Here is a 25177-nt window from a genome sequence, read left to right as displayed (position 1 = left end):
TTTTATTTATTTATTTGGTTGCACCAGGTCTTATTTTATTTATTTATTTTTATATTTATTTTTGGCTGTGTTGGGTCTTCGTTTCTGTGCGAGGGCTTTCTCCAGTTGCGGCAAGCGGGGGCCACTCTTCATAGCGGTGCGCGGGCCTCTTCACTATCGCGGCCTCTCTTGTTGCGGAGCACAGGCTCCAGACGCGCAGGCTCAGTAGCCGTGGCTCACGGGCCCAGTTGCTCCGTGGCATGTGGGATCTTCCCAGACCAGGGCTCGAACCCGTGTCCCCTGCATTAGCAGGCAGATTCTCAACCACTGCGCCACCAGGGAAGCCCCGAGAATGTGATTCTTAATGATTTTTCTCTGTATGGGGTAGTATTACATCTCAACTGTATTTATTTACATACCTCTTCATTCTTTTAATCATGAAAGATTTGATGAGAGGTTGAGTTTTAATCTAATATCTGTACTTGGCTGCAGGTATACATGACAATCTCAGTAGACTGGAGGCCGTTTGATGGAGGTAGACTGGCTTGCCCTACCTATTTTTAAAGAGCCTTCAGTCAGAATGACCAATTTATAACAACTGGTGTTATAACTGGTGGTGACAGTGGAAAAGGAAGCAGGTAGATCTATAACATAATCTGGGGAAAATAAAAGGAAAAGAAAGGGTTAGTCAGAGATTACACTAGATAAAGCAATAATTTCTAGAAATTTTTTTTCTCCAACCTCCTATAGATTTTGCCTTAGTTATCCATTACCACCCAATCTGCAGTTGTAGTATAACTCACTGTAGGTAGATGTTCTTTAGAATGAGTAGCACATAAAGACATTATTCATTTAACTATTGGTATTTAAGCTAACCTGATTGTTTCTGTCATCAGGACCAGTAAACAGAGACAACTTTGTGGAATACTGTGGAAATCTAGAGTTGGGAGAGCCCATATTAAGTAGATAACTGAATGAGAATTATAGACACATTGATGGGTGGCAAGGTTGGTATGAAGAGAATGGTGCATAGAGGGAAGAGAAACTTGCTAATATACAAGTTCTCTGAAAACTTCCTTTGAGTTTTAATTTTCCATGAAAGCTGGCCCCCAATCAAAGTTCCTAGGGAAACTGGGCTAATTCAAAATGTAGATTCTGTAGTCTGAGATGCTTTGAATCTATTTATTCAGCTCAAGGCATTTGCTCTCTATACATGTTATTTTAGGATTATGATGCCAGATGTTTCTTGTGCAGGATGCCGGCAATGAAATTCTTCATATATTTACCTTTTGATTTTTATCTGGGAGGCTTTGACTGAATGCCACATGACCAGAATTAAAAGAAATATGCAATCCAGTTTTTAAACTTAATATTTAATAACTCTTCTCACAGAGATATACTTATTAATCTTAATGTCATTGATAGTAGGCACTTTTCTCAGTTTTTGTTGATTTTATCTTGTCTTCAATCATACGCTGTGAAATAAAATTAAACATATATAATTACAGTCCTCTTGGTAGGCTGTTGACTATTTTGAGTTAAAAAGCATTCTGTGCTGGCAGCAGAAACACAGCAGCAGTGGTCTAATTTCCTCTAATCCACTAGGTGCCTGCTTAATTACAACCTTCCATTTACTAGCTCTTTGGCTGTATTCCATCTTTGCTTGTATATTTTCTTCATTCAGTTTATTGTCCATTTCTATTTCATCGAGTAGCATAATATAGACTGTGCCTGTTTTGCTCCCTAGCTTGCACACATTCAGTTGAGCCATTTCTATATTTTGTTATGGAATTGATTTTAACTTTTTTATTTACTCAGAGAAGAAAGACATTCATAATAAAGTTTAGTATAGAAAAGGTTTTTTTTTTTTAAATGTCAGAACATTATGGGAAATAACAGAGGAGTTTGAAAGTCATTTCAACTATCAAATTGAAGATAGATAGATACTGGGGAAAAAAAACAGATGTTGGTGGAAGAGTTTTGTTGCCATATAATATATTTTGTTAATTAGTTTTAATGAAAGAAAGACTCTTAGAACTAGTTTTCAAAACTGTCTTATGTATATATAATGATATAATTCTTCAAACCAACCAAATATTTTTTAATTAAAAAAAATGTATTGAAATATAGTTGATTTACAATGTATTAGACAAACCAACCAAATACTGAATGAAGTAAATGAATGAAAAATACAAAATTTATTTATTCATTTAGTGTATAATGATTATTTGTTTAAGTACTTATTGATTATATGCATTTAATTGTATACATGTGAAATATACGGAGTTTCTATCAGCTGAAACAGTTTTGTCATTTTTGTGGTGTTAAAATTATACAGGATATGTTAGATTCAATAGAATTAATGATATTGGGTTTGGCTTACAGTAAATTTATTCAACTTACTTAGATTGTAATCCACATGAGGGTGGGGATCTTGTCTAACTTTTTTAGCACCATAGTCTGCGATTGATGCTAAATAGAATGCCTGGCAATGAGTATGAGGATTTAAGTGAATTTTTCCTATACAGACATAAGGTGACCTACACTTACAGATTTAGCACCAGTACACAACCAGATATACACATGAAGTCTGGCCAAATGCAGAACGAGTTTAACCTTGTGAAGGCTGTCGTCAGCAGCCAGAAGACAAAATCAGGAAGGTTAGAGAGAAGCAGAGACAGGAAATTCTATCTACAAGCTAATAATTCAAATGTTAGCTTTTTTAGATTAAAATAAATGATGACTAAGAGTTGGGGTAGGTATCAAATGGAAAGGGGAACAAAGGATTATTTTAGAGTGATGAACATGTCTGTATCTTGATTGTGGTGTTGGTTACATGTGTGTATAACATTTGCCAAAACTCATAGAGCTATTCTCTTAAAATAAGTGCTTTTTACGGTTTGTAAGTTATAGTCTTCAATATGGTTGATTCAAAGAATGTTCTTAGATAGATAGATAGACAGACAGGTGATGTCTCATAATGTGCCTTTTAAAAAACTTTAGCCAGAGAAACATTTTACAACCTGACTGGAAGCCTAACCTGGAAATAATTTGTCAACTTGGAATTTGTTGACTAGATAATCAGTGACTGTCATTTTCATTTGATTCTTTTGCCTTTCCTGGCTATTAATCCCTGTGGAAGCAGTGCATAGAAAATAGTAAAGGCTAGAAAGGACCAAGAAATCTCCTTAAGCTCTTTAATTATTATTAGAGAATGAGTTAGAAATTAGGGTCACTCAATATAACTTGTTGCATTTCTGAAGAAACATTTCTGCAATGACATCAAAATTCCATTTTTTTGAAGAGACTTTTTTTTATCTCTAATTTTGCTGTCATTGCTCATTTTTATTCAGTTAGAAATAGACCTGCCTCATTTGCTGGGACTGTACTTTGAGGGTCTGATCATAAAGCCCTGTCTGACTTCAAATTATGTGATTCTTTAAGCTTTCCCACTGGAATGCATGCTCACTCTTCTAACTTTAGTGCTTAGCAATGAAACCATCACGTCATATGCTGTAAATAAATAACATGGATAAGTGAATTACTCTCTCCAGCAGATTTTTTTAACTTAGGTTGAGATAGTCTAGATGAGACAATTTGGGGTTTTGTTTTGTTTTGTTTACTACTATATTCTACAAAAAAGTATGTAATATGTTCTCATTTGATTCTTAGCCTCCTTTACCTTAAATTAGAATGCCAATTCCATTTGCATCTAGGATCTACAGGTATGTTTCAATGACTGTTCTTCATACTCAGTGGTTGTCTGCCACATTTTGAACACTCCTTTTCATCTTTGAGGGAATTTTCTTCCTTATAAGTCTTGTCTTCTCAAGGAAAATACCAGGAATTTACTTTCCCAGAGTCCCTTGAAACTAGGCTATGGAATTAGAGGGTTCTGCCAATTAGAAGCATCCATTCAAGAGTTTGATTTGGAAGAGGAGTTATCATTACACGTTGGACGTTACCTGGTGTACCAAGCCATACATTTGGGCATGTCCAGTAAACCTCCACCATAAAGTGAGTTCATCCATTCCATTAATTTATGCCTATGATTTCATGAGAAGTTAATTAATGGAGGAAGAAAAAAATTGACCTTGGTTTGGATTATAGACCATCCTGCATGGTATATCAGGAATGTGGACCTCTGCAGTGTTAGAATAGTACTCAGGGATGTTCCTAAAAGACAGTGGGGAAGAATTAATATCCTAATGGGGAGAATTAGGGGATATACCTCTCATTGTCTATTTGTCTCGGAAGGAAAAATGACACTAGGTACCTTTCACACCCATTCATAGATGCTGATTAATAGTTAGGCTGGATTGGCTTGGACTTACTTAGAAGGAACGAGAATGGTAGACAGCTGGCAAATAAACTCTCACTCTAGGTATATTTTATTTTCTGTCTAAATAGCTCTTTGAGGAATATAGATACCATCCATACCTGTGGGTAGAGTATGAACTAGTCGAGAACTAGTCAACTAGTATGAACTAGTTACCATGAACTGGACAATAATTTGGGCTTACAGGAATAAATTACTATTTTGGATTTGGAATATTTGGATTTACTTTCTCTCTTTTCCATGAATAATATCTGTGGATTAATTGAATGCCTTGTGTTCCATTATGATATCCATGTATCAGTGCTTCTGATCCTGGAACTGATTTTACAGGGACAAAATTAAGGCATAAATGTATACTCACTGGATTTAGAGGTCTAGCTTTGTACCCTGTCACCCAAAAGTTGCTGGTCTTGCTGTGTATAAGATTATTGAAGACACATTACGGCACCAGTCTTATGAGGCTAGAATGCCATCTTGCAGAATGTGGCATATGTTATATACTATTCAATAATAGACAGTGCTTTTTCTTTCAAAGGTCTGAGAACAAAGTGATTGGGAGTCAGAATATAACCTCTCACTTTTAGACCTCATGACCTATTGAACAAAAATTATAGTTCATGGTCCATGACTTTTGGCTTTGTTGGTTTGGAAGTCTCAGTACTCAAGAAAAGATTGCTTTCACCCTGGCACACAACTGTGTTTCCATAGAACTGGGATCAGAGACTGCTTCATGACCATTACAAGCTTCTTATGAACTGGACAAGAATGGGGGTTAAAGTGTTGCTAGTGTGATTGATTATCAGAGGTAATAGGGGACTACATAAGGGGTACAGGGATGAATATTTAAAATATGGGGGATATGCTGGTCTTCATAGCACTATTATAGCTAGTGATAAAGTGAATGGAAGGCTACCATAGGTAGGTACACAAAGGAAGGACCACCAAGGTCCCTGTATCTAAGGAATAAAATGTGGCGTACTATGTCAGGTAAGAACCCTGAACAGTTGAGGAACTGGTCGAGGGAAAAAGAAGCCTAGAATATGTAGTAGAGAAAGAAAATCAAAACTTGACATAATAAGCCATTACAGAAATAAAGAATATAGTATCTACTCATATTCCCTGCAGTGTCTTACACATATTGACATAATTTAAAATATTTTTTCTCTTTCCCATTCTATTATTATTTTATATTTATATATTTTTATTTCACAATTTAGTATATAAGAGAATATAAAGATCGACTTATGACTTAGAAAAATAATGACTATCATCTAGATACCTTAGATTTGGAATTGACTGGGGAAACCTATGGAGCTTTGGATTTGCTACTTGTTTAGAGTGAGGACACTTGTATTTTCATTTGTATGAAGAAAATTGCAATATGTTAGCCTGGAACATTTTCTTGTTGGAAATTTAAATATGAAAGGAAAATATGTGGTGATGTTGGGATGTCAAGAAATGGTTAATAGTGGATATTTGTCATATCTTGTGGCCATCAGCATGTTTTGAACATTCCTCCTCTATTTTTGAATTTCCAGTGTTAGGAGCCCCACATCTCCAAGGTGGAAGTCCCCTTCCCCAGGTTCTCTTACGGCTAAAATATAGATCCGTGACCTAAGTGCTACCAATAAGACATACCACTCAAGAATTCTGTTCGGAAGAGAGTGCCTTGAGGAAGGATGTACTCATAGGATCTTTCTGGCAATTGTGGCAGAACCTGGTGGAGACATTTCTTTTTTGGGGGGGGGGGGCATAAGTAGCAAAGGCCCTAAAGGCCATTTTTACCTAAATCTGTTAAAATGGTTTCTATTGTTTGCAATCCTGACGGAAACTTACATTGAACTATATGGCACCTGAGTGTGTGTATTGTGTGCACGTGCATACATGTATGCACATGCATTGAGACACATACATAACACACATTTTTTCCATATGTGTCTATTTATTTATAATATGCTCCCTAAACATAGTGGAACTCAAAAGGCAGTCTGGATGAACAACTGATATATGTGTGTGTGCACGTGTGTGTGTATGACATAGCATTAATTCAATTTGAATATTTCTAGTATGTAAGTTTTCAGACTACCTCCCATTTTTATATTTATTTGATGAAATAAATTATTCATTTTCTGAGTATCTTGATTATGAAGAAAATAGATTATGAGATTCTCAATATCACCCAATAGAACTTTTGAAATAGTATCACAACATTTTTTTTTTTTTTAATTTCAAGGTATTTCTACTCATATAAATCCAATGGCAAGGGAAAATTCACAACTTCACTAAATAACATGAAAGGGTATATATCAGATATATAACTTTTAGAACATTATTTCTTACTTATTTAAAATAATTTTTTTTTATTTTTAATTCTTTTTTTTTTTTTTTTTTTTTTTTTTTTTTTTAACATCTTTATTGAAGTATAATTGCCTTACAATGGTGTGTTAGCTTCTGCTTTATAACAAAGTGAATCAGTTATACATATACAATATGTTCCCATTTCTCTTCCCTCTTGCATCTCCCTCCCTCCCACCCTCGCTATCCCACCCCTCTAGGTGGTCACAAAGCACCGAGCTGATCTCCCTGTGCTATGCGGCTGCTTCCCACTAGTTATCTGTTTTACATTTGGTAGTGTATATATGTCCATGACACTCTCTTACCCTGTCACATCTCACCCCACCCCCTCCCCATATCCTCAAGTCCATTCTCTAGTAGGTCTGTGTCTTTATTCCCATCTTGCCACTAGGTTCTTCATGGCCTTTTTTTTTTCCCCTTAGATTCCGTATATATGTGTTAGCATACTGTATTTGTTTTTCTCTTTCTGACTTACTTCACTCTGTATGACAGACTGTAACTCCATCCACCTCATTACAAATACCTCCATTTCATTTCTTTTTATGGCTGAGTAATATTCCATTGTATATATGTGCCACATCTTCTTTATCCATTCATCTGTCGATGGACATTTAGGTTGCTTCCATGTCCTGGCTATTGTAAATAGAGCTGCAATGAACATTTTGGTACATGACTCTTTTTGACCTATGGTTTTCTCAGGGTATATGCCCAGTATTGGGATTGCTGGGTCGTATGGTAGTTCTATTTGTAGTTTTTTAAGGAACCTCCATACTGTTCTCCATAGTGGCTGTATCAATTTACATTCCCACCAACAGTGCAAGAGTGTTCCCTTTCCTCCACACCCTCTCCAGCATTTATTGTTTCTAGATTTTTTGATGATGGCTATTCTGACCGGCGTGAGATGATATCTCATTGTAGTTTTGATTTGCATTTCTCTAATGATTAATGATGTTGAGCATTCTTTCATGTGTCTGTAGGCCATCAGTATATCTTCTTTGGAGAAATGTCTATTTAGGTCTTCTGCCCATTTTTGGATTGGGTTGTTCGTTTTTTTGTTATTGAGCTGCATGAGCTGCTTGTAAATCTTGGAGATTAATCCTTTGTCAGTTGCTTCATTTGCAAATATTTTCTCCCATTCTGATGGTTGTCTTTTGGTCTTGTTTATGGTTTCCTTTGCTGTGCAAAAGCTTTTAAGTTTCATTAAGTCCCATTTGTTTATTTGTGTTCTTATTTCCATTTCTCTGGGAGCTGGGTCAAAAAGAATCTTGCTGTGATGTATGTCATAGAGTGTTCTGCCTATGTTTTCCTCTAAGAGTTTGATAGTGTCTGCCCTTACACTTAGGTCTTTAATCCATTTTGAGTTTATTTTTGTGCATGGTGTCAGGGAGTGTTCTAATTTCATACTTTTACATGTACCTGTCCAATTTTCCCAGCACCACTTATTGAAGAGGCTGTCTTTTCTCCACTGTATATGCTTGCCTCCTTTATCAAAGATAAGGTGACCATATGTGTGTGGGTTTATCTCTGGGCTTTCTATCCTGTTCCATTGATCTATAGTTCTGTTTTTGTGCCAGTACCAAACTGTCTTGATTACTGAAGCTTTGTAATATAGCCTGAAGTCAGGGAGCCTGATTCCCCCAGCTCCATTTTTCGTTCTCAAGATTGCTTTGGCTATTTGGGGTCTTTTGTGTTTCCATACAAATTGTGAAATTTTTTGTTCTAGTTCTGTGAAAAATGCCAGTGGTAGTTTGATAGGGATTGCATTGAATCTGTAGATTGCTTTGGGTAGTAGAGTCATTTTCACAATGTTGATTCTTCCAATCCAGGAACATGGTATATCTCTCCATCTATTTGTATCATCTTTAATTTCTTTCATCAGTGTCTTATAATTTTCTGCATACAGGTCTTTTGTCTCCTTAGGTAGATTTATTCCTAGATATTTTATTCTTTTTGTTGCAATGGTAAACGGGAGTGTTTTCTTAATTTCACTTTCAGATTTTTCGTCATTAGTGTATAGAAATGCGAGAGATTTCTGTGCATTAATTTTGTATCCTGCTACTTTACCAAATTCATTGATTAGCTCTAGGAGTTTTCTGGTAGCATCTTTAGGATTCTCTATGTATAGTATCATGTCATCTGCAAATAGTGACAGCTTTACTTCTTCTTTTCCGATTTGGATTCCTTTTATTTCTTTGTCTTCTCTGATTGCTGTGGCTAACACTTCCAAAACTATGTTGAATAATAGTGGTGAGAGTGGACAACCTTGTCTTGTTCCTGATCTTAGAGGAAATGGTTTCAGTTTTTCACCATTGAGGACAATGTTGTCTGTGGGTTTGTCATATATGGCCTTTATTATGTTGAGGAAAGTTCCCTCTATGCCTACTTTCTGCAGGGCTTTTATCATAAATGGGTGTTGAATTTTGTCGAAAGCTTTCTCTGCATCTATTGAGATGATCATATGGTTTTTCTCCTTCAGTTTGTTAATATGATGTATCACATTGATTGATTTGCGTATATTGAAGAATCCTTGCATTCCTGGGATAAACCACACTTGATCATGGTGTATGATCCTTTTAATGTGCTGTTGGATTCTGTTTGCTAGTATTTTGTTGAGGATTTTTGCATCTATGTTCATCAGTGATATTGGCCTGTAGTTTTCTTTCTTTGTGACATCTTTGTCTGGTTTTGGTATCAGGGTGATGGTGGCCTCGTAGAATGAGTTTGGGAGTGTTCCTCCCTCTGCAATATTTTGGAAGAGTTTGAGAAGGATAGGTGTTAGCTCTTCTCTAAATGTTTGATAGAATTCACCTGTGAAGCCATCTGGTCCTGGGCTTTTGTTTGTTGGAAGGTTTTTAATCACAGTTTCAATTTCAGTGCTTGTGATTGGTCTGTTCATATTTTCTATTTCTTCCTGGTTCAGTCTTGGCAGTTTGTGCATTTCTAAGAATCTGTCCATTTCTTCCAGGTTGTCCATTTTATTGGCATAGAGTTGCTTGTAGTAATCTCTCATGATCTTTTGTATTTCTGCAGTGTCAGTGGTTACTTCTCCTTTTTCATTTCTAATTCTATTGATCTGAGTCTTCTCCCTTTTTCTCTTGATGAGTCTGGCTAATGGTTTATCAATTTTGTTTATCTTCTCAAAGAACCAGCTTTTAGTTTCATTGATTTTTGCTATTGTTTCCTTCATTTCTTTTTCATTTATTTCTGACCTGATCTTTATAATTTCTTTCCTTCTGCTGGCTTTGGGGTTTTTTTGTTCTTCTTTCTCTAATTGCTTTAGGTGCAAGGTTAGGTTGTTTATTCGAGATGTTTCCTGTTTCTTGAGGTAGGCTTGTATTGCTATAAACTTCCCTCTTAGCACTGCTTTTGCTGCGTCCCATAGGTTTTGGGTCGTCGTATCTCCATTGTCATTTGTTTCTAGGTATTTTTTGATTTCCCCTTTGATTTCTTCAGTGATCACTTCGTTATTAAGTAATGTATTGTGTAGCCTCCATGTGTTTGTATTTTTTACAGATCTTTTCCTGTAATTGCTATCTAGTCTCATAGCGTTGTGGTCGGAAAAGATACTTGATACGATTTCAATTTTCTTAAATTTACCAAGGCTTGATTTGTGACCCAAGATATGATCTATCCTGGAGAATGTTCCATGAGCACTTGAGAAAAATGTGTATTCTGTTGTTTTTGGGTGGAATGTCCTATAAATATCCATTAAGTCCATATTGTTTAATGTATCATTTAAAGCTTGTGTTTCCTTATTTATTTTCATTTTGGATGATCTGTCCATTGGTGAAAGTGGGGTGTTAAAGTCCCCTACTATGATTGTGTTGCTGTCGATTTCCCCTTTTATGGCTGTTAGTATTTGCCTTATGTATTGAGGTGCTCCTATGTTGGGTGCATAAATATTTACAATTGTTATACCTTCCTCTTGGATCGATCCCTTGATCATTATATAGTGTCCTTCTTTGTCTCTTGTAATAGTCTTTATTTTAAAGTCTATTTTGTCTGATATGAGAATTGCTCCTCCAGCTTTCTTTTGATTTCCATTTGCATGGAATATCTTTTTCCATCCCCTCACTTTCAGGCTGTATGTGTCTCTAGGTCTGAAGTGGGTCTCTTGTAGACAGCATATATATGGGTCTTGTTTTTGTATCCATTCAGCCAGCCTGTGTCTTTTGGTGGGAGCATTTACTCCATTTACATTCAAGGTAATTATCGATATGTATGTTCCTATTCCCATTTTCTTAAATGTTTTGGGTTTGTTATTGTAGGTGTTTTCCTTCTCTTGTGTTTCTTGCCTAGAGAAGTTCCTTTAGCATTTGTTGTAAAGCTGGTTTGGTGGTGCTGAACTCTCTCAGCTTTTGCTTGTCTGTAAGGTTTTAATTTCTCCATCGAATCTGAATGAGATCCTTGCTGGGTAGTGTAATCTTGGTTGTAGGTTTTTCTCCTTCATCACTTTAAGTATATCCTGCCACTCCCTTCTGGCTTGCAGAGTTTCTGCTGAAAGATCAGATGTTAACCTTATGGGGATTCCCTTGTGTGTTATTTGTTTTTTTTCCCTTGCTGCCTTTAATATGTTTTCCTTATATTTAATTTTTGACAATTTGATTAATATGTGTCTCGGCGTGTTTCTCCTTGGGTTTATCCTGTATGGGACTCTCTGTGCTTCCAGGACTTGATTAACTATTTCCTTTCCCATATTAGGGAAGTTTTCAACTATAATCTCTTCAAATATTTTCTCAGTCCCTTTCTTTTTCTCTTCCTCTTCTGGGACCCCTATAATTCGAATGTTGGTGCGTTTAATGTTGTCCCAGAGGTCTCTGAGACTGTCCTCAGTTCTTTTCATTCTTTTTTCTTTATCCTGCTGTGTAGTAGTTATTTCCACCATTTTATCTTCCAGGTCACTTATCCTTTCTTCTGCCTCAGTTATTCTGCTATTGATCCCATCTAGAGTATTTTTAATTTCATTTATTGTGCTTTTCATCATTGCTTGGTTCCTCTTTAGTTCTTCTACGTCCTTGTTAAATGTTTCTTGCATTTTGTTTATTCTATTTCCAAGATTTTGGATCATCCTTACTATCATTATTCTGAATTCTTTTTCAGGTAGACTACCTATTTCCTCTTCATTTGTTAAGTCTGGTGTATTTTGACCCTGCTCCTTCATCTGCTGTGCGTTTTTCTGTCATCTCATTTTGCTTATCTTACTGTGTTTGGGGTCTCCTTTTCACAGGCTGCAGGTTCGTAGTTCCCGTTGTTTTTGGTATCTGTCCCCAGTGGCTAAGGTTGGTTCATTGGTTGTGTAGGCTTCCTGGTGGAGGGAACTAGTGCCTGAGCTCTGGTGGATGAGGCTGGATCTTGTCTTTCTGGTGGGCACGTCCACGTCTGGTGGTGTATTTTGGGGTGTCTGTGGCCTTATTATGATTTTAGGCAGCCTCTCTGCTAATGGATGGGGCTGTGTTCCTGTCTTTCTAGTTGTTTGGCATAGGGTGTCCAGCGCTGTAGCTTGCTGGTCGTTGAGTGAAGCTGGGTGTTGATGTTGCGATGGAGATCTCTGAGAGATTTTTGCCGTTTGGTATTACGTGGAGCTGGGAGGTCTCTTGTGGACCAGTGTCCTGAAGTTGGCTCTCCCACCTCAGAGGCACGGCCCTGATACCTGGCTGGGGCACCAAGAGCCTTTTGTCCACACGGCTCAGAGTAAAAGGGAGAGAAAATAGAAAGAAAGAAAGAGGCTATAATATAGTGAAGTAAAATAAAGCTATTGTAAAGCAAAGCTATACAGACAAAATCGCACCCAGAAGCATATACATATACACTCACAAAAAAAAGGAAAAGGGGGAAAGTTAATATATCCTGCTCCCAAAGTCCACCTCCTGAATTTGGGATGATTCGTTGTCTATTCAGGTATTCACCAGATGCAGGCACATCAAGTTGTTTGTGGAGTTTTAATCCGCTGCATCTGAGGCTGCTGGGAGAGATTTCCCCTTCTCTTCCCTGTTCGCACAGTTCCTGGGGTTCAGCTTTGGATTTGGACCCGCCTCTGCGTGTAGGTCGCCTGAGGGCGTCTATTCCCCGCACAGACAGGACGGGGTTAAAGGAGCAGCTGCTTCGGGGGCTCTGGCTCACTCAGGCCGCGGGGAGGGAGGTGTACAGAGGAGGCGGGGTGAGCCTGTGGCGTCAGAGGCCGGCGTGACGTTGCAGCAGCCTGAGGTGCGCAGTGCGTTCTCCCGGGGAACTTGTCCCCGGATCACGGGACCCTGGCAGTGGCGGGCTGCACAGGCTACCGGGAGGGGCGGTGTGGAGAGTGACCTGTGCTCACACACAGGCTTTTTGGAGGCGGCAGCAGCAGCCCCAGCGTCTCATGCCCGTCTCTGGGGTCCGTGCTGATCGCCGCGGCTCGCGCCCTTCTCTGGAGTTCGTTTAGGCGGCACTCTGAATCCCCTCTCCTTGCGCGCAGCGAAACAAAGAGGCAAGAAAAAGTCTCTTGCCTCTTCGGCAGCTGCAGACCTTTTCCCGGACTCCCTCCCAGCCAGCTGTGGTGCACTAACCCCTTCAGACTGTGTTCACGCCGCCAGCCCCAGTCCTCTCCCTGCGATCCAACCGAAGCCCGAGCCTCAGCTCCCAGCCCCGCCCGCCGAGCAGCCAAGCCTCTCGGGCTGGTGAGTGCTGCTCGGCGCCGAGCCTCTGTGCGGGAGTCTCTCCGTTTTTTTCCTCTGTGCCCCTGTTGCTGTGGGGTCTGCGGTGATCGCCGCGGCTCGCGCCCTTCTCTGGAGTTCGTTTAGGCGGCGCTCTGAATCCCCTCTCCTTGCGCGCCTCGAAACAAAGAGGCAAGAAAAAGCCTCTTGCCTCTTCGGCGGCTGCAGACCTTTTCCAGGACTCCCTCCCAGCTAGCTGTGGTGCGCTAATCCCTTCAGGCTGTGTCACGCCGCCAGCCCCAGTCCTCTCCCTGGGATCCGACCGAAGCCGAGCCTCAGCTCCCAGCCCCGCCCGCCCCGGCGGGTGAGCAGACAAGCCTCTCGGGCTGGTGCGTGCTGCTCGACGCCGAGCCTCTGTGCGGGAGTCTCTCCGTTTTTCCCTCTGCGCCCCTGTTGCTGTGGGATCCGCGCTGGTAGCTGCGGCTCGCGCCCGTCTCTGAAGTTCGTTTAGGCGGCGCTCTGGATCCCCTCTCCTCGCGCACCAGGAAACAAAGAGGGAAGAAAAAGTCTCTTGCCTCTTCGGCAGCTGCAGACTTTTTCCCGGACTCCCTCTTGGCTAGCTGTGGTGCGCTAACCCCTTCAGGCTGTGTTCACGCCGCCAGCCCCAGTCCTCTCCCTGCGATCCGACCGAAGCCCGAGCCTCAGCTCCCAGCCCCCGCCCGCCCCGGCGGGGGAGCAGACAAGCCTCTCGGGCTGGAGAGTGCTGCTCGGCGCCGAGCCTCTGTGCGGGAATCTCTCCGCTTTGCCCTCCGCACCCCTGTGGCTGCGCTCTCCTCCGTGGCTCCGAAGCTTCCCCCCTCTGCCACCCGCAGTCTCCGCCCGCGAAGGGGCTTCCTAGTGCGTGGAAATCTTTCCTCCTTCACGGCTCCCTCCCACTGGTGCAGGTGCCGTCCCTATTCTTTTGTCTCTGTTATTTCTTTTTTCTTTTGCCCTACCCAAGTACGGGGGGAGTTTCTTGCCTTTTTGGAGGTCGGACGTTTTCTGCCAGCGTTCAGTGGGTGTTCTGTAGGAGCAGTTCCACGTGTAGATGTATTTCTACTGTATCTTTGGGAAGGAAGGTGATCTCCGCGTCTTACTCTTCCGCCATCTTCTCTCCTCCCCCCTAAAATAATTTTTAATAGTTTGAGGCTACTATTTTTATTCTTTGCTCAGTGATTTGGAAAGTCCCAGCACTTACTAATCATTTTTTTTTTATTCCAATCATGCATACATATTTTACGAGAGTAATTTATATTTTTAAAAAATACTCTTGTAAATGTTTACTATGATTTCTTCTCATTGCTAATCAAGCCCAAGTTACTCAGTAACTGAACTGAACACATTTTGAGTGAATTAAGGAACATCTAAAACAATAAGTTTTCAACTATTTAACCAAGTAAATCATGTCAAAGACAATCTTTTCATTTGTTCAGCCCAAGCTAATAAACTGGTCAATTTCCAGTGTGGTGCTTGTCTCTGAATGGCCAGGTTCTCATTCAGGATGCTCTGCTTCTTCAGCCTTTACTAGACTCTCATACCTGAGTTAGGAATCTGAGAGGCACACAGTCTGTGCAGGTTTATAAGTTCAAGGTACTGTTGTATTCCTTTTACAGTTTAGAGTGGTATCTATTCACACTTAAAGAGGGGAAAAAACTCCAGACAATAGAGAGGGCTTCCAAAATGTCTACCTTCAGGCCTCTCTCCATTTAAATATTTCTTCTGGATTTTCTGCCTCTATTTCCTCTGGTTTCTAGTGCTTCCTTTTATTCAAGCATTTAAAGAGGAAGTACTAAAACAGACCAAAGGAATCCTGTTCTAGGTGAATAGATTCAAGAGCTCAGTTCTGATGTCTTCAGGGCACACAGAGCAAAACAACTGAGTCTAGAAAGGTTTTGGGGAGGTGTACGAAGCCTGGAAACAATCTAGCTATTCTCATCAGAGTTCGTGTGTACTCCTGTCATCAGCAGGGATTAAATGTGAAAGAAAAGAAATTCTCTACTCTGCTCACTGGCTGCTCAACGGGCAAAGCATTAAATCTCCAAGTCCCTTCTACTTGTGAATTTTAATTGATGGGGCTGGTCCACAGAATAAAGCCATTTTGGCACAAATGACATGCGTTGGCATTTAAACAAGAATGGCAATTTTAATTTTATATTCATTCCAAATTAGAAAGGCAAAAAAAAAAAAAAAAAGGAAAAACCCTGTGGTTTGTCAAACAAAAAGCGTTCTCTTGTTTGTTTGTTTTTCGTTTCTGGTTTTTTCTGTTTTTTAATGTGGTTTACAGGTATAAAGAAAAAAAATAATTAAAACTTGCCTATGTCCTTTTAAAGCAGTTGGTTAATAAGCTTTGGCTTACAATTTCAATCTGAAATTTCCCTAGACTACCCTATTTATGATAGAGGCTGGATTTTACAGTGGCATTTTATGTGCCTGGTCTACATTTTAAAGCCCAGCCCTGTTGTTTAGGACCAGAAATGGACACAATTTAATTCTGTTTATTATAGAAATCAAGTGCTTTTGGAGAGAGACTTGTGAGCAGCTGTTTAATACTGTCTTTCTGCTAATATAAAGGTTCATTTCTCTTGCCCTCTGAGGAAATAGCAATTCATGAGATTTCTGGAGGCTGGTTTCTATAGAAATACAGGTCTGCTGCCAGGATTTAGGAGAAAAAATGATTTGCTGTTAATTGGTGGGGCTGGCTCTCTCTGACAGGTGTCAATTTAAGACCTGTACTCTTAATGTCAGAGGGTTGTGCAAAGAAGACATCAATAATCAAAATAGAAAAGAAAACATCATTTTTGTCATACAATTTCTTAGCTTTTTTTTTTTTTTTTTTACTTTTTGTAGCTAAATTCAATGTGAAGTTTTTGAAATGAAGATGGGCAAGAATTATCTGCCTTCCTCAGAGACTGTGTTCAATAGTTAAGGAAATTTAAAATTTTCTTTTGAAAACAATGCAGTTAAAATAATTGAGCAAGCTTTAAGGTGAGATGACTATTTAAATAATTGTACTTACAGTGATAAATAACTGACACTCACGGTCTCTTGAAGCAGGGCCTTGAATATAGCATTTGATGTGTCTTACAGTGACGTAAAGGAGACTATTAGACTTGGAAAATTTAAATGGCATTTGGCTCTTAAGCCATTCCTTTATTTGGTATTGATATGAGTAAAAACATACCTCCAGGATGGGACAGCTCATATTCTCTTAAGGGCCAGTTCTGGCTGTATATTCACTATCTCAAACCTTAGGGTCCTTTTTGTTAGTGTTAAGAGAGAGACAGCCAACTGTATCTAAGAATTTCAGTGATGCTATGAGTCAAAGAATAACAATATCCAGGTAATTGCCTTATTCTTAAGGAATTTTATGAATATAAACTAAATGTGAACTACTTTGACAGTTGGAAAAACATTGAGGAATTATTAAATGGAATAGGATTTCTACCTCACATAAATTTTGAGCCAAATGCCCATTTAATATACGCCTTGAGAACATACCTCGGTGTATTTCTGAAAGTATGCTGGTGGTCTTATAGGTGCGTGCTTTCTGGATTAAGACTACATGGTGTGAGGTTATTTCTCTTTGTGTTCCATGATTACTTTGTTTTTATGTTGTCCATGATTTTGGAAAAGCTAGTTTGGATTTCTTCTTTCATGGGTTTTTCCTTCTGTAAAAAAAAGGTACTAAATTTAAAATTTATTGCACAAACATCGCATTTTGACTGAGTTGTGTAAAATGATTTTACATTTTACAAAATGTAAATGTAACAAAAGAAACAAATTGTTTAAGAGTTAGGTAGTGTTTGTCACCTGCCTGCCTAAGAAGCTGATGTATTAGAATACCGATTTTAACTCTTCCTGTTGGAAGCACCCTGTGAATCTGCATTCCAAGGTTCTGTTTTTTTTTTTTGGTTTCCAACTCAAATAACAAGTATTACTGAATTAGGTGGTAATCAAAATATACAGGATGTTTACCTTGAAAACTTGGCTTGTGAAGAAAAGCTCTTTGAAATAAAAAATAGTAGACATACACTTACTTTATGGAAAAGAAAAGTTTAATAAGAAATTTTAGTCCCTGAGACTTTTTGGGTTTCAGCAAGCATGCAGCCTCAAGATCTCAGAAGCAAGGATGTTGGAATAAATAAATAAATAAAGTTTCCTTTCCGTAAAAGGAAACTTGCGGACTTGACTGTGTTGCTGCCATCTTCACCCTGGACTATCTGTTAGAGAGAATGATAGTTTCTTTGTTAAACCCTATAAGCCCTGTTTATCTTTGTTGTTATATAAAGGTGAACGCAATACTAACTGAAACATTTATCCAAGCAAATTGGGGTGGGGAAACTGCATGAATCTCTCTATGTTTTTCTCTCTTACTTTCCCTCCTGTGCCCTCTCCTGTTGGGTTGGGAAATGAGGTGTCATAGTCATACCCATGCCAAAATACACTTCAAATGAAAAGGAAATAAAGCTTGATTTGAAGTTGTAGGCTCTGTATTCATACTTGTTTTCTCTACTGCACAGATATTTTAACAGTATTTGTCATTTATGTGCATGATCCTGCTGTTATTTTATTCAAGATTAGACTGATGATGAATGAAATAAGATAAGAAAACAAAACCTGACACAGAGTGGCAGTCAAAAAATGCTGTTTCCTCTTTCTCTTTCCTTTAGGAAATGAGGCAATGTCAGAGTTCAGAGTTCACATAGGGATTAGAGCACTTTTTGTCATTTGAAAGGTCATGTTATTCTTGTATGTGTTTTATCCTGAAATTACTGATAGTAACATGTAATTATGCTGTAGAATACTATTTGGGGAGTGGGGGAATTAAATTTATATCCTACATTTGCAAGCATGTTGTTCTCAGTTGAATGGAGAGAAGAATCGAATTAGCTGGTGACTTTTAAAAGACAGTACAATTTCTATTTTCAAGAATTTTATAAACTTTGACCAAGCAGAGATCTTATCAGCCTGTAAGAAGACTGGTATTCCTAAAAAAAAAAAAAAAAAATACTCTTCAGTATCTTACATGGGAAATGACAATTCTTGTTTCACTGTATGTGAAGAAATTGGTGGCTTTCTTAAGTTGACTGTTTTCACAATTTAGTTTAGGAGAAAGCTATCACCTAAACCATTCACTTTTCACCCCCTTGCACTGCCACATGGGAATGCATTTAAAGCAACTTGAACTTTGTACATGAGCATGATCCAGCTTTAGTCTTGTCCTGTATTTCAGAAAAATGTGGGTAATTTTCATCAATTACATTTACATATGTTTCTAGTCCTCTGTTATGGCTATATCAAGAGGCAAAACTTGTGGAAATAGTACCAGACAGTGATCCTGTTTTAATAAGATTTTCAGTCTAATTATGTGTGTTCTAAAGGTTCAAATAACATTTGGATCAACTGCCAAATTTTGGGGGTGCTTAGCTGAACTGAACTTCTGAACTTATGAACAAGCTTACTTTTCAGTGCTTGAAAGACTCTTTTAGTGAAAGCAAATCCTTTGGTCTGGTCAGGATTTATTTATATATTTTTTTACAGTCTAGCCTGCTACATCTGACCTGTATATATCTTTTCTACTTAGTTTACTACTAAGGAAAGAGAACCGTCAGTTTCAGAAAATGACAGATTTTTTTTCTAAGGTGGTGAATACATATTTTGAACTGTGTCCTTTTATGTTCAGACTGGGAAAGAAAAAAATTTCTTTTTTTATGTTTGTAATTTACATTAAATTAAGCTGATGGCTAGATGATGTCATCTCTGACTATAAAAGATAATGTTTTCCAATTAATAGTAACAACCAAGCTTTATATGGATTTTATAATGCCCTCCCCATTTGTTTTAATACACATGTGATCCTAACAATTCCCCGTGACATTTCTTATTAATCTCATTTTACCGGAAATGAAGGAGTCTTAGTAGTATAATGACTGGCTGAGCATCTGAGTTAGTTCTCAAACTGAGATATTCTGACTTTTGGTCCATTTTTCATTCCAGTGTATCACAACTACCTCATGTGATTAGGCTTTTTCAAGAGACAGAAGAAAACACAATGAGTAATATGGAAATAGGTAGATTTTAATCTGTGAGGGTGGCAAGTTTAAGGAGAGCTGGAATCTGCACCACATATAAACCGAAGTTATGGCAGAGGAGAAGTGATTGAGAGGAAGTGCCTCCAACAAGACGGGAGGTGGCCCTGGTTTCCTATTTTGTAGCTTTAGTCTGTGGCCCACCTGAATCATGAGGTTCCTCTCTACAGTTTTTTTTTTTTTTGAAAGAAATAAAAAGAATAACAACATAAGAATCTGATGTTCTCCAGTAAGTGATAGATTCAAAAGGCATTTTTAATTTTTTTTTAATTTTCAGAAGATTGAAAGATAGCTCTCCTTCTTTCCAACATGTCCACCCAAAGAAAAGTTTAAAATTCTAAAATATTTAAATGATTTAAACTGAATCTAGAAAATTAACCATTCAAATTCTGTCATAGATCCAGTTATATTATTATGAATTACTGCAATTGTTTGAAAAATATCTCTCTGGCTGAATTCATCCATTTAAAGGAGTCTTTAAATATTAATCTCAGGCAACTATTTCCTCTCCTCTGAGGATTCTTCTGAAATCACAGAAAAACCTTAACAAAAACAACAAAGATACAATATTGTCATTAAAAATCAAGAAGAGGTTTTGCCAGAACAACAAAAGCTTAAAAGGATTCCTGTAGGATAGAAAGCAAACGATAAGACTGAAGGAGGAAGAAAAGAAAACTGGCCCTGGGCACTAGACAGAAGCATAGATCCTCTCTAGAAACTCCAAGGTCATAATCTACAGGTACAAGTGGGAGTGGGCCAGGGAGCAACCAGCACAGCGATTCATTACAGAGCTGCCTCTTTCTCATTTAAATAAATAGGCTGGCAGTAATGACTTTTACCCTTAGGCTCAAGCCAGGGAACTGCTCTAGAAAGAGTTTGTCATTGGCCTCAGGGGTGAATTTACTGGGTCCAGAGAGAGAGACAGAGACAGAGAGAGAGAGAGAGACAGAGCGATAGAGAGAGAGAGAGAAGCACAGTGGAATTTGAGGTAAACAGATTTAAACAATGAATGCAAGAAAAAGACTCCTCTATTCTCAGCCTCGCACCCCCCCACCAAAAAAAAATCCCACAAACTATATACTCTCCTTAATTTGTAAAATGTTGTTGGAGGGAAGGGGAGTTTCCAGTTGCCTACCTAGTGGTTCTTTATCTGTATACCCTACTGGCAAAACTGTCACTAGGCCCCAGCCCAACAATAATCTGAAACCATGAATTAGTGTCCCCCATTCAAGGAACGTTGTTGGTTGAGAGGAAAAAAATCTATCTATCTATCTATCTATCTATCTATCTATCTATCTATCTATCTATCATCTGTCTATATCATCTTATACCATCTCTGTCTCTTATCTCTATCTCATCATCCTCTATGTACACAGGAAACCCATGCAAGCCAACTAACTAACCTAGTATTTCCTTCAAAGTAGGACTGACTCCATGTGTAGTGGGTACATTAAACAAGAAAAATTTATAGGGTATAATCATAAAAGCAACTTTATTTTTGTCTTCCACTGTCCTTTTTATCTCACTGGTCAGGCAGAATATATTTTCCTTACTTTTTGATGAAAACTCATGATTATTTTGTGGTATTGCTAATCTAGACAGAGGATAGAGCATCAGACAAAACAGACAAGTCCTTGCTCTCAGGGGCCTTATATATTCTTAAGGGATTTTAGCTTAAGCAGTATTTGTTATATGCCTTCCTGAGGAGCTTGGAAAAGTGATTTTTCCTTGGAGTTGGCCCAGAGTTTGAGTGAGACCAAGGTGTGGAAAGGTGACATAATCTTGTTCTTCAGGCAACAGGTACTTTATAAATAAGTTGGTCTTCAAATTGGGGTCACGTCAGTTCACTCTTGGAAGCAGGAGTGGTGAGTGAGCTCAGCACCTAGTAGCTACCACTAATACCATATTTGGGAGATTTTGCTGTGGCAGCTGAATCAACAGCTGGGATTCTAAAATCCCTAACTTGCACATAGGATTTAGCTTTCTCACCCACAAAATTACGGTCCTATATTTACCATCTGTGTGTCACATTATATTTATGAAATTATAAAAATAAGGATTTATTGGGGAAGAAATATTTTTGAAAATAATTTAAAAGCATAAATCTGTGGCTTAGAAATGCAGTTCTTGATAAGACATGGTCCATTAGACATACAATAGCCCATTAACAAAGAGTTGATATTAGCTAATAATTTTTGAAAGGAATCATTATTAATTAAAAAAAAATCATGAGATATTGAAAAGGCTATCTCCTTTACCAATAATAGCAAAAAGCCTTCCAAATTGCTACAGAGTTCATCCAATGCTTTATTCTTTTTAACTGTATCAAGTTCAATATACAATGGAAAGAACAATGAAAGCTAATCTTGTGGCACCTTAGAATGTCTTTTGTTTTTTGCCTTGTATTCAAAGGGCATTTGCTTTTTGCTAGAGGGTTTGAATTGAAAGAATGTCTGTCAAAATGCGGGTCACTTTGTCAGGTGGATGACAGGTTGAGAAACAAAGAAACATGGTTCTGCCAGGCTAATATACACCTGGTAGATGCAAATCTCTTACCAACTGTTCCCATCGGTGTCATTAGCCCTCCTGACCATAAATAAACAGCCTCTCTGAGAAAGAGCTTCTAGGTATTATGCTTCTCCTTCTGAGTGCCATCATCCTACAAACAAGGAAAAAGTGATCAGAGAGAAGGTGTTCCCCAGATAGGTTATCACCATAGACTGAGCCTTTGTGCTGGTCTGGGGAACAAAGGGCATGACTTCTATGTGCGTCAATGGAGTAGTGTGTCCGATCTCATATACACTTTTCTCTTGATAAGGAATCAGTGAGTGTTTGTACGTCTCTGCAGTATCTTAAGTTCACTGTTTATAGTATTTCATAATAAGGAACCTTAGAGATGAACCTCTTACAGAGGAGAAACCTTTTCACATTTGCCCTTTTTGGGAACTTATTTTTCTTATTGCAAATGACTGAGTTTAAGTGGGAGTGGAAGTGGTTTTTTGTTTTTTTTGTTGTTGTTGTTGTTCGGCGAATTATCAATTTAAACATACTTCTTAGTTTGGGAAAGAGAAAAATCAAGTAGAATTCTTGAAATGTTTAGTTACTCTTTCTCCAGATTTTTGGAAATGACTGAACATGAACTTACAAAGACACATTTTCTTTGTTTCAAAATAGTTTTGGGTATTTAGTCTGATGTTAAAGTTTATAATCAGAGATGATTTTGTTTGTTTTTCATGAAAGATTTCCAGTGTCAGTAATTCCATAAGTGTATGGTCCTAATTTAACATAATTGTTCTGAAGTAAAAATAAGCAACTCTGTCACTGTGACACTTTAAAAAAAAGGGGGTAGTCTTCCAAGCAAATTATAAACAAATTGACCCTCTTGAGATTTTCATTCTTATCTAAAAACCCATTCTTTGCCAGTAAGCCTCATGATTTTTTTTGTGGCTAGGAAAGCATAGTTCTTAAAGGCTCATTATCCTCAGCCCTCCTGCTCCAGACAAGTAAACGTAAGCCCATGCCTCATGAAGAACGATTGATTTAGTTACAAGGGCATAATTGTTTTATTAGGAAGAATCAGTTCCTTAAAGCTTTAGGGGAATGACTAAGTTAGAGGTGAGGCTAGCTAGAGTTACTTTGACATGGAGACAATCAAGTGAGGGGAAATCAACTGGCATCTATTTAATACTCCATGATGTGTGAAAACTATCCCAAGAAATTGTTTCTTTTTCCTTTTTTTCTGTCAAAAGAGAGAAATCAGTACTTTTAGTTAAAATTTACATTCCATTTATAAATAAATGTAAGATGATTTCAAGGTGTATGAAGCTTCTTGAGAGACAGAACTTCATTCTAATTTATATTTATGCATACTACCAGTACAGACTGCTCTTTGCAGATAAGGCTCTTTTACTTAGGTTTACAAGGCATAGAGAAGCATCTTATAGAAGCAAGTTGATATTGTAAGAGTAAAGATATATATATATTTATATATATATATAAAACTGTATTATTCTGTGAGCAATATGATATGCCACTAATAGATTTATAGGGTTATAGGATTATAGTAATAACAGTACATTGAATTTTGCAGCTTTTGCAGGGATATGCTTTTTCACAGAGACACTACAAATTAGCCACTTCTATGTAATTCCAGTTACTCATGTGGAAACTGAATTTCAAGGTCACCTTGGTTGTGGGAACCAGACCTAGACTTGATTCTAGACCTTTTTGGACCTGGAGAATATTGAGGTAATCCTATTATTTTATATATAATGAAATAACATTTTTTGAGATTTCTGAATTGTTCAAGATCATAGCTTAAATTGACTCATATTAAGCTTTATTGAATCATTTAAGAATTTATAAATACATTTTATTGTAAAGAATTTAAATCATATAGATGCAGAAGTTAGGAAGTCACCTTTCTTCTCTATCTATAACCTTGTCAGATTGCTGTGAATCATTTCAGACATAGCCCTCTGGATGTAACCACAAAGGAACATGTTTACACACATACACATAGCCTCTCTCTCACACGTCTGATTCATTTACTTATAAAATTAATAATAATTTCCATCTTTTTTCTGCAATCTGATTTTTAAACTTAATACATGCAGAGAAACTCTTGTATTTAGATTAGCTATACTATTCTTTGAAATTACTACATAGTATTACATAAGAGATAAAAACCCCTTATTTATGTGATCTCTAACCTATTTGTTAAATAAACTGTGCATTCCCTACTGATTTCAAAGGTCAACTCAATAATGTACTAAATTCTTATTTATATATAACATGAAGTGTATAGTCCTATGATTGGGCCTCAGTCTTTTAGTGACCCTGCACTTCTGGACTGTGTACTTCACAAGGGTGTCTCAGTTTTGTTTTTTTGTTTTTTTCCTGTGAGGTGCGATAGTATGGCTAGAGTGGACTGGAGTTGGGTATTTTCCTTCTCCAGCTTCTCCAGAGCTGCTGCAGTTAGATATTTCCCTTGTCCAGGTGAATTAGGCTCTGATAATACTACAGCAGGTTAGGTTTTGGTTAACTGGTTTCCTCTGAGGGCAGGCCTTGTTAAGAAGGACAGAGTGTTCTGGTGTATTTCAAAATGGCTCCCTTTCCCTTCCCTCTGCAGGAAGTCCAAGGGTATTTTCCTAAAATATTTCAATATACACCATGGGAACCTGGTCAAGCTCCTGGAGGTAAATCTCACAGTATTGTGGGGCTCCCCTGTGACAGGATCCCCTTGGGGCTTTTAGTTGTCAGAGTTGTCTGCAGTTTGTCAAGTTCAGAGTTTCCTACCAGAGCACTGCTTCCTGCAGCATAAGTCTTCCACTCCAGGAAGCAGTCATGTCCTGTATTCACCTGTCTCTCCAATCTTGTGGGCTGCAGACTGCCCTGTGTCATCCCCTTTCTTAAGAATCTTAGAAGAGTTGTTGATTTTTGGGGTCTGTTCAGCTTTTTATTTGTTGTTTGGATGGTGTGGCAACTGCTAATCTGAGAGTATGTTTTATTTTGCATCTGATTATTGTTGTTTATAGGAAGACTATTGATTTTCACCTGATTAGTATATGGCAAATGATAATTAGTAGATCTAATAGTGCTTCAGTTTATATTTTTCTTTTCTAGATGGAAAATTATATCATCTATAAAAATGATAATTCTCATTTTTTTAATTATACATACTTATTTTCATTAAAGAGCCAATTTGGTTTTATTGTCTTCTGTTTTTTACTCTATTTAGATTGCAT

The sequence above is a fragment of the Balaenoptera physalus genome (assembly GCF_965194825.1).
Source record: "Balaenoptera physalus genome assembly, chromosome: 5".
Classification (NCBI taxonomy): Eukaryota; Metazoa; Chordata; class Mammalia; order Artiodactyla; family Balaenopteridae; genus Balaenoptera; species Balaenoptera physalus.
This window is presented reverse-complemented; position numbering follows the sequence as displayed.